A 9,061-nucleotide genomic window follows, 5' to 3' on the forward strand; every position below is an offset into this window, starting at 1 on the left:
AATATTTTGTAAATGTAACCAAATCGTGTAACTATAACCAAACCACGTGTTGAGATAAACATAATTAGTTGTTGTAACTAGACTCCTTTCTCAGTGTAGCTGAATGGAGCGCTGAAAACCTGAATAGCTCGTAATACCTTAAAATCGTGGAAAGAAGGTCTAACTTTAAAATACCTGACCTAACGATATGTGTTGATAGCTATTTATGTATACTTAGACCCAATTTCACATGGTCTATTTAAGTAGAGATTGTTGATTAACTTCAAAAATCCATCTTCAGATCGCACATTTAATCTGCACTTAAACTTATTGACCAATTGGTTATTTAAAATGAGAAAAGCAACCCTGTGTGTGTACCTAAACCAAGATTGATAGGTGGGTTATTTTATCAGTCTTGCCAAACAACCATTAGCTGTTCAGCGCAAAATGTGAACAAACCACCAAATGCAACAACAATTTCAAGGAGCAAGTAACAGTGTTGCCACTTGTTTGACATATCTAAATAAAGTTGATCTAAAACACAACGAAAGTTAGATAGTATTTAAATAACAATCCAAAATATAACTTAAATGCCGTTTAAGTATTCTTTTGAGTTTGCCCTTAGTTCCATAAAATAAATAAATTTGGCAATTTTTTGCTGAATTTGACAACTCTTTTTTTTGGGAATTTTGGTAATAAATACAAAAATATTGTGGCAAGAATAGTTTAGGCAGACAGACATAAAAATATGTTTATGTTGAGTTATAAGTGATGCCACTTTCCATACACATTTTACGTTGCCATATTTTTTTGTGCTCTTAATAACCAAAACTACTTCGAATTGATTTTTAGAAAGCTACTAAAACCTCGGACACTGTTGTTGGGGCAGTTAAATTTGCTTTAACTAAATAAATTATTTGTATTTGGTGATAAAAAAGAAGCTTCCATAGAAAGTACACAAGAATTCAAAAAAATAAAATAAAATAAAAAATATGTATCCTTTATCATGACTCTTAAAGTAATCTCTAACTGGCAATAACCTTTAACACTTATTATCCATAATATGCATAAAATCAGCATTAGTCTTTATGTTAAAGAAATAAACGTTCATAAGAAAACCAATGTTTATTCAACGCATTCATTTCGATTAAATGGCCAACATTAACACAAGCAAATTTTATGAAGCCAATTTCGAATAGCGAAGAACTTCTGCACCACAATAAACTATCTGAATAGAATCTGAATACAATGTGCTTATTGTCATTGTTTGGAAACGCTTAATTGCCTGGAAAAAGTTGTACCGTAAAAGAAAGTTGGAACAGCCGAAATGCCTTGGCAAGCTGTTCGGCTAATATTAATCCCCACTTAAAGTGAAATACCACAAGCAAAGCGACTACATACATACATACATATATTCTAAGTAGCCAAACTAAAGCAAGAATAATGGTAATCAACCCGCAAAAACAAAAAGAGAACCACCGCAAATAAAAAAGAAAAAAAAAAAATTTAATCCGAAATACTCGCACACTGAATGCACAACGAGCAGATATGTAAATATTCTGTATTTTGGCTAGTAATTATTTGTGAAAAGTTGGCGCGTGCAGAAGACAGCGTGCGTTGCTTTTCTTCGCTTTGCAATCTACTAGATGGTGCGCTATTTTGGTTGTTAGCTTTGCTTTGGCTTTGCTTACTTGACAACTTGTCCAACCGTTTGCTTCTTCACTCACGTCGCTCGCATTATTTCCTGGCGGCTGCCTTGCCTTCCTTTGGTATCTTGTCTTGCACTGTGCAGCTTAGTTGTGTTAATGTAAATTACATTTGGGTTTTGTTAATGTTGAAATAAAAAAAGTTTAGTTTGCAACTTTTGCGTTCTCAATTGTCAGTGTAATGTCCTGCATTTGACTGCTCATATATTTTCAAGTTTGTTTTGCCGGCAAGTGGTGGGCAGACAATTTCAAATTCAGCATGTGACTTGTACGTGAGATTGCTGCTTTAGCGGAATTCTCTAAATTAACTTTATTACAGTTTATTTTTGAAATCGAATGCAGAAAGTTTATGTCAAGTGGAGAAGCTAGTGAATTGGGAGATGTAAGCTATTTTGCTGTTTTATTATTCACGTAGCGAAAAATGATTGCTTCGACTATAATTGTTGAGCAATTAATTTAATTACATGAAAAAAGAATCATAATAACAAATTCCGAATGGAAATGGGTCTCCTGTAGAGCATTAGGTGGGTATTAGTCTTACCACGAAAGTGATGGCTTAGGCCTAAGCCTTAGTCATAGCTCACTTTTTAGCGTGTTTTAAACGTTTACTAGATCTTTTTTCACCGCTGTGGCTGCATGGTTGGAGGTACGTACTACCACTTTTTGAAAAAAATTAAGTAACTTTTTTCTTAGTGTTACTGTGATCTGAGATGCACAGTTGCTCTGGCAACAAACAACTTGGTTATTAATGATGGCACCTTCCAAAATTGTTCCTCTTGCCGAATGAGGTGCTGGCAGCCAACTTTGCGTTTCTAAGTATAAATTTAGAGGATGCTCCTGAAGCTCGTATTTTACTCTATGTAGAAGTATTGCGTGCATATATGTATATATTATTCAAACAATTGGCTAAGCAACCTGAGAATATTTCAAACTTAAATTATCTAAAAGAAAAAATATCAAAAGCTTCAGTTGTCATGGCAACAATATTTTTACCAGTTCCACAGTGATCCAGTAGCGCATTTCAAGGCTATTGAGCACCCTGTATTGGTATTGAAAGTATATATATTTATATTACAAATATCAATAGGAAAAAACTAAGGAGGTGTCCCGTTTTCTAGGATGACATTTTTCCACCATACAAAAATTGGACCACTCTAATGTATATGTAGCTGCGATATCTCCGTATTAGCTACACTTATTTTGGATCGCATAGTCTCTATCTAGATATTGACAGTCTAACAAAAATGTTGTCCAAATTCGTTCTATTGGACCGATTTTGAACTCAGAAACACCATTGCAAAAGTATTTGCAATTCTGTAAATTACGAGAGTGTTCTTAAATGCTTGAAAATCACAGCTGCAATCGCCGTGTCCGAACTTTCTTATTTGCGTACAGTTAATGTTTTTGCAAGCTGTTTAGTTTGAGTTTTGTTCGGTATTCTTGATATTTTGCTTCTGGTCACTAAGTTGTTCTTCAATTTCCATGTTTGTTTTGACCAGTTGACTAGATTTTCAGTGTCAATTTTGCAAACTCTCATCTTTCCGAAACCATAGCAAACCCTGTGGTTGCTCTTTGCCATAATATGCAAGCTTTTATTTTTGAGAATAAAGACTTTCGTGGAAAAGTAAAGCTTATTTCCATAAGATTCGATATAGACTAGATATCATGACCCACTGTCAGTGTTGGAGCCATCAGTGAAGGTTCGGAAGTGTATAAGCCCGGCTCCAATATTAAAACAAAGCCAGCAATCAGCCTTCGGGGACTGAACATTGTAGAATCTCAGAAAATATAATATATACGTACTATCCAGGGGAATTTAAAGTTAATTATGTACTTCTGTCTGTATCATTATAGACGTGTAGATCTAGATGATCCACTTGGTGAAAGATCACATGTTTTGCCAAAAACCTGTTTGCATTGCCAAACTGCATCAGGGCTTTGGAGGTTTTATGTTCATCGTGAGACTTCCATGAAAAAGTAGAAAAGTGTAGTTGAATGGCCACTGGCAAAATAGACATATTTAGCACAGGGAATATAGTAGCAATTCTCTTGCAACCTACTCCTATAAATATGTATGCACATATGTATGACTTTACTGCAGTTTAAAGAAAAAAATATAAGAAACCTTAGAAATGTTAGCGAAAAACTTTCGGCATAACTCTAAGTTCGTGCTAAGTCAGCGCAGCATTCTTTGTGCAAAATGTTGAGAACTCAACACATTTCAAGGCCTTCTATCGTCGCGTCCAACGCACCCACTGCGCCAGCGTGAATGCCAAAAAGTTATACAAAGTAATGTTGTTACAGAGTCAAGGTTAAACTAACTTTTCTATACATATCGCTTTGTGTACGCTGTATATTTATCTCAATCATGAGCATATGTGCGTACATATAGTTGTGCGTATCTACATACGTATGTATGTACATATGTATGCCAGCTAACACATCCACTTAAGAAACCGCTAATGTGCGTGTGTTGTGCGTTCACAGTGCTTAGCGACGAAGAGCCACAAGTACGAGTAAGTATGTTGCGAACTAAAGTCAAGGCAACAGCAACAAAAGCTAGTGTGAAACGAGAAGTAGTAAAATTGCGAAATGACAGAGCGTAAGCCTCTAATGCCACAATAAAGAAATCCACCGTTGATGATGGGGTGGCATAGAATAGCTGCCGGTGACCATGGCAGTGGCGACCATTTTAACATCAAACTTTCGTTGACTGCAGTAGCGATGGCTTAGAGGCAAAAGCAGTTATGGAAATGTGTTATTTTTTTCGCTTGCACAGCGCATAAAAGTAGAGTCATCCAAGGTTAAACAAATTATGTTAAGCAGCTGCGGCGTGTGGAGATCGCATTCGCAGAAATTTGTTATTCAAAAAGCATTTGCAAAGCATCGGATTTCCAAGCTAACCACATTAGTTTCGCTTGCAACCTACTTCGTTTAAATTGATGGCTAAAAAAATGCGTATCATGCGTATTCGCAGACTCTCAGTTGCTTTGTTTACACGCCTGTGCGTATGCGTAACATTTTGTTTACTTGATTTTGTCGCACAAATGCATTGTCTGTTGTTATGCTGTCATTTTTTGTTTATTCGTGCATTACTCGCCTTATCAATTTATTTATATTTTGTATGCAAAAAGGCAGATAAATTTTAAAAGTTACTTGGGAAAACGGCGCATGTCAAGTTAGTTATCCAGTTTCCTCTCCTAATTTTTGCAAATTTACAACCCGTGTAATAAAAGTAAATACTGGCTATTTACTGTTACATACCAAATTTGTTGCGTAGAGCAAAATTACACATGAAATGTTTAAAATTAAGTAAATATGAGCACTTAATATTTATTATTAGTAGTAAAGGTATTTTTAATTTATTTATTTTTAATTTTAAACATTTCATTTGTATGTTTATGTGAATATTTTAAATTTCTCAAGTTCAAAATCAAGTCTTAAACATTTTATTCGTATATTTACACAGATTCTGGTTGAAAAATAAACATTTTTCAGTAGTAGTTTTACATTTAATTTTTAGAGTGAATGTTAGAAGGGATAAGTGATCATTCTTTTTTTCTCGAAAAAGCCACGTATAGCTGCCCGTACGAAAAACAGGTTCTAGTAGATCAGTGATGCACAGAGAGAGCTTTTACAGTGAGCTTTGAAGAGATCCGCCCGCGGGCGTTGTTTTGAGCTGTGGTAGATTGAAGCGTAACCTTGTGCTTTATTGAATGTCATAGCAAAGGTTGCCTTTACCGGGAAATGTTTTCATTCTAATTGGAAAGGCACGACTGTAAAATTAATTTATTGGGTGGTAAACCCGACTGATTTAGGGAGTTCATAAATTCTTAGGATATAATTGATCGTTGCTCATATATTGTTGAACAGAACCTGAACTGAGATAAATCGTTTCTTCAGCAAATAACAGATTGGAAATAATATGCGCGTTAATTTTTATGCAGTAATCATTTTTGGGACACAAAATCTCTGCTGAATAAAACTGGAGAGTATTGTTATTATTGATTTGCGCGACATTGAATACGGAAGTAATAATTCTGTCGTAATTGCAATAACAGTTAATCACTTCATTGGAGTATTCCGCGTGAACTTCTAAATCGCCAATACCTGATTTCAGTAGCCATTCTGTAAAAACATGATCCTCATTTGCCCGAATATTTGGGATCAACTTATAGAGTTTTAGCCTGTCGCCATAAAGGTGATCCTTTAACAGAACTTTCAACGATGGCCATTTTACTGTCATGTCTAACGACAGATAACACCTGATGGAAGTCTATACCAAACAGAACAATGTTCCCCTAAAAGGGAAACTATTATTCATTATGTCTTCCAAAAGTCGGGCTAGTACTACGCTTATTGCGAAAACTCATCCCAAATACAGTATTTATTCCCTTAATTGTCCCACGGTTAATTGATTTCCCCGCTTATTTATTTATTAGGTAATTCACCTCCGAACCAAATTTGTCAAGGGATGACGGAAATTCGTTCCAAAATACATCATAAACCCACCCTGTCGGAAACAACAACAACCAAAAAGGAAATCATACAAGTATTTGCTCTGCTCTCAAAGAGATCGATTAAGTGAATAAAAACTCAGCGCAGCCCGAAAGTGAAAATAAAAATGGACGCAAAGTATGTAAGTGTTTACGCATGTAATGATTTCTTCCTGGCTTTTTTCCTCATGCTTTTGCTCACTTTATTGAAAAAAAATGCTTTGTATACAAGCTTTCAATGCCTCTCGCAAGTTGTTCTCATTCTTTTGACATTTGTTAATGTGGCTAAATATTATGTAACCCATTTTCGCCCAACACTTAACAAATTTTCTTTTCTGGTTTTCTACCATCTTTACATGTCTCTCTGTATATTTAAGCATTGTTTGCTGTGCTACTTAACTGCCATCTTGTAAGTTTTCTATACCCGCCTTAACGTTTAACACTTAAGGTTAGTTGTGTGACATGGGGTGACATGGCGTAAAGGAAATAACCGCAAAGTCGTAGATTAAAAACGTACGGCAATGAAAGAAGAATGACATCAAATGTAAAAGAACGAAAAAGGCGTACTGGAAATCCTGCAAATACTAGTTTTTGTTGCCACTGAAATATTTAATTGTAGCAGAAAATGTCACTTTTGGAATTCGTGCCGAAGGAAGTTTCATTCTATATTTTTATGAAAAGTGTATATGCATGTATTCTGTTCTACTCCCTAAAAAACGCGAATATGCGAAAGTCTAAAACATTGAAAAAATTTGTTTCGAAACTAATCCCAGAAGAAATTTTGTCAACACCTTCCCTTAACAATATTACAGAAGGGTTACTAAGAAGTGCAGAGCAAATCTCGACATGGCTACACACAGAGTGCTTCTAGTGCTCCTTCTCGAGAACTGCATTGGCAACGTGTTAAGCAAATAAACTGATATGAGCTGCTCAAGTTTGAAAATAAGTTTGAACGATTGTAACAAATTGGATTCAAATAAACATTTCTAAACATATTTACATACATATTGTGTGGCTCCAGCTGAGCGTGCAGAGACGGTTGCTACTGTGTTTTTTTTAGCTTTCAGGAGTGCCCGGGTTCGAATACCGTTAGACCCAACTAGTATCGATATGTTCCTGAAATAGTACTTAACTAGTCCCGAAGTGGACCTGAAATAGCCGAGAACTATCTTGATATGGTCCAGAACTGGTCCCGAAATGGACGAACAAGTCATGAACTTGTCCTGAAGTGATACCGAACAAGTCTGCAAACAGTTCGTAAACGGTACCTTATTAGCCTCCAAATGATGCCGAACTAGGCCAAAAATGGTCCTAAAATAGTCCTGAACTAATCTTAAAAAGATCCTGAAGTAGTCTAAAGATGATCACGAATTAGTCACCTAAAATTTTTTTTAAACAAGTCGCAACCATTGTGGACCATAACTAGTTCCAAAATTGTCCTCCAATAGTTGTGAACTAGACCTATTTAAATTAAAGGTCTGTTATTTTGAGAAAAAGCAATTGCTTAGTTTTCATTCATACGACCCTTTATCTAAATCTAAAAAAATAAATGCTTAAAATAAAATTTCTTTAAAATTTAACTGCACAAATATTACGTATACGCCCCGTAAATCTGCCGCCCATAGTTTAAATCTTTTAAAACGAAGTGTATGCTGCCACAATCACCTATTGGCGAATCTTAAACTATTGGCATTAATTTTTATGAGCGCCAAATTGAATCTTGTGTGTGCCAAGCATGACACTAATCCCCGTTTACTCCCCAAGCTGCATCATTGTAGACACACACACAACAAAAACCAACCCAGCCACTCAGTCACTTAGCGAACTTGCATGATAGTCAGCGAAAGCGGGAATTCACCCTAAATGCCAAATAAACTTCAAATAGTAAATCTATGATAAGACTCACGATATGTATAAATACGTACACACCTACTATACACATTTGTATGTATGTATGTGAAACAATTTTCAAGTATTGTAACATCCGCCATCATTTGGAGTAGAAGGAAACGAGCATAGATAGAACGACATGATTTACAAAATCACTAAAATACTCCAGCAACGACGTGCATGTTGTCTGATATACTTACTAATACATACATATACATATATATGTATGTATGTGTGAAAAGAATGCGCGTTGAAAGCAATGCATGGCTTGATGTTACCGGAATCAAAGCACATTTGGTTTTATCCGCGATTGCCATCAAACTAGCGCGCGGTTGAAATAATTTAGCTGCTTATTTTCACACACACATACACATACGTGCATATGTATGTACGAACAGACTCAGCAGCACGTGAAAATAGTTTGACGGGTATTAAAATATGTCGATAGTTTGCGGGGAACCTTTGTGAAAATATTTTCCCGTACGTGCATCTAAGTGTTATTCCCTTAAATGTGGTTACTTGTGCTTTTTTGGGGGAAAATGATAGGACATGTAGCTAAGAAACGGCGTTGAAAGAAACAGATTGCAAAAAAACCTGTTGTATTTTTGATTTTTAAGTATAGTGACAGGGTTGACAGATATATATTTCCCGTTTGTGCTACTATAAAATCTGGGTTGAGATGAGTCAGGTGGTTATTTTAAAAAGGAAGACATTTATACAAGAATTTACTTAACATCGTTTGTGTGTTTATAAGACAGACGTCAGGTCGATTAATATTTCTTAGTAAGTGAAGTAGCCTAAACTGTGATTGCAAAATGAGAACCGTGGTCATCGAGTTATATATTGACGAAACCCGAGTAACTGTGATTATGAAGGATAGCTTATAAGAAGTTACTAAAATCTTGTTTTTCGTTTACTGCTCAAAATGGTACCTAATTTACTAGGAATGAAAAAAGATCTGACGAACCCGTGGAAAAGGGAGTACTCAGC

Source organism: Rhagoletis pomonella, unplaced genomic scaffold, assembly GCF_013731165.1.
Source record: "Rhagoletis pomonella isolate Grant_MI unplaced genomic scaffold, Rhpom_1.0 Rhpom_scaffold_00002, whole genome shotgun sequence".
NCBI lineage: Eukaryota > Metazoa > Arthropoda > Insecta > Diptera > Tephritidae > Rhagoletis > Rhagoletis pomonella.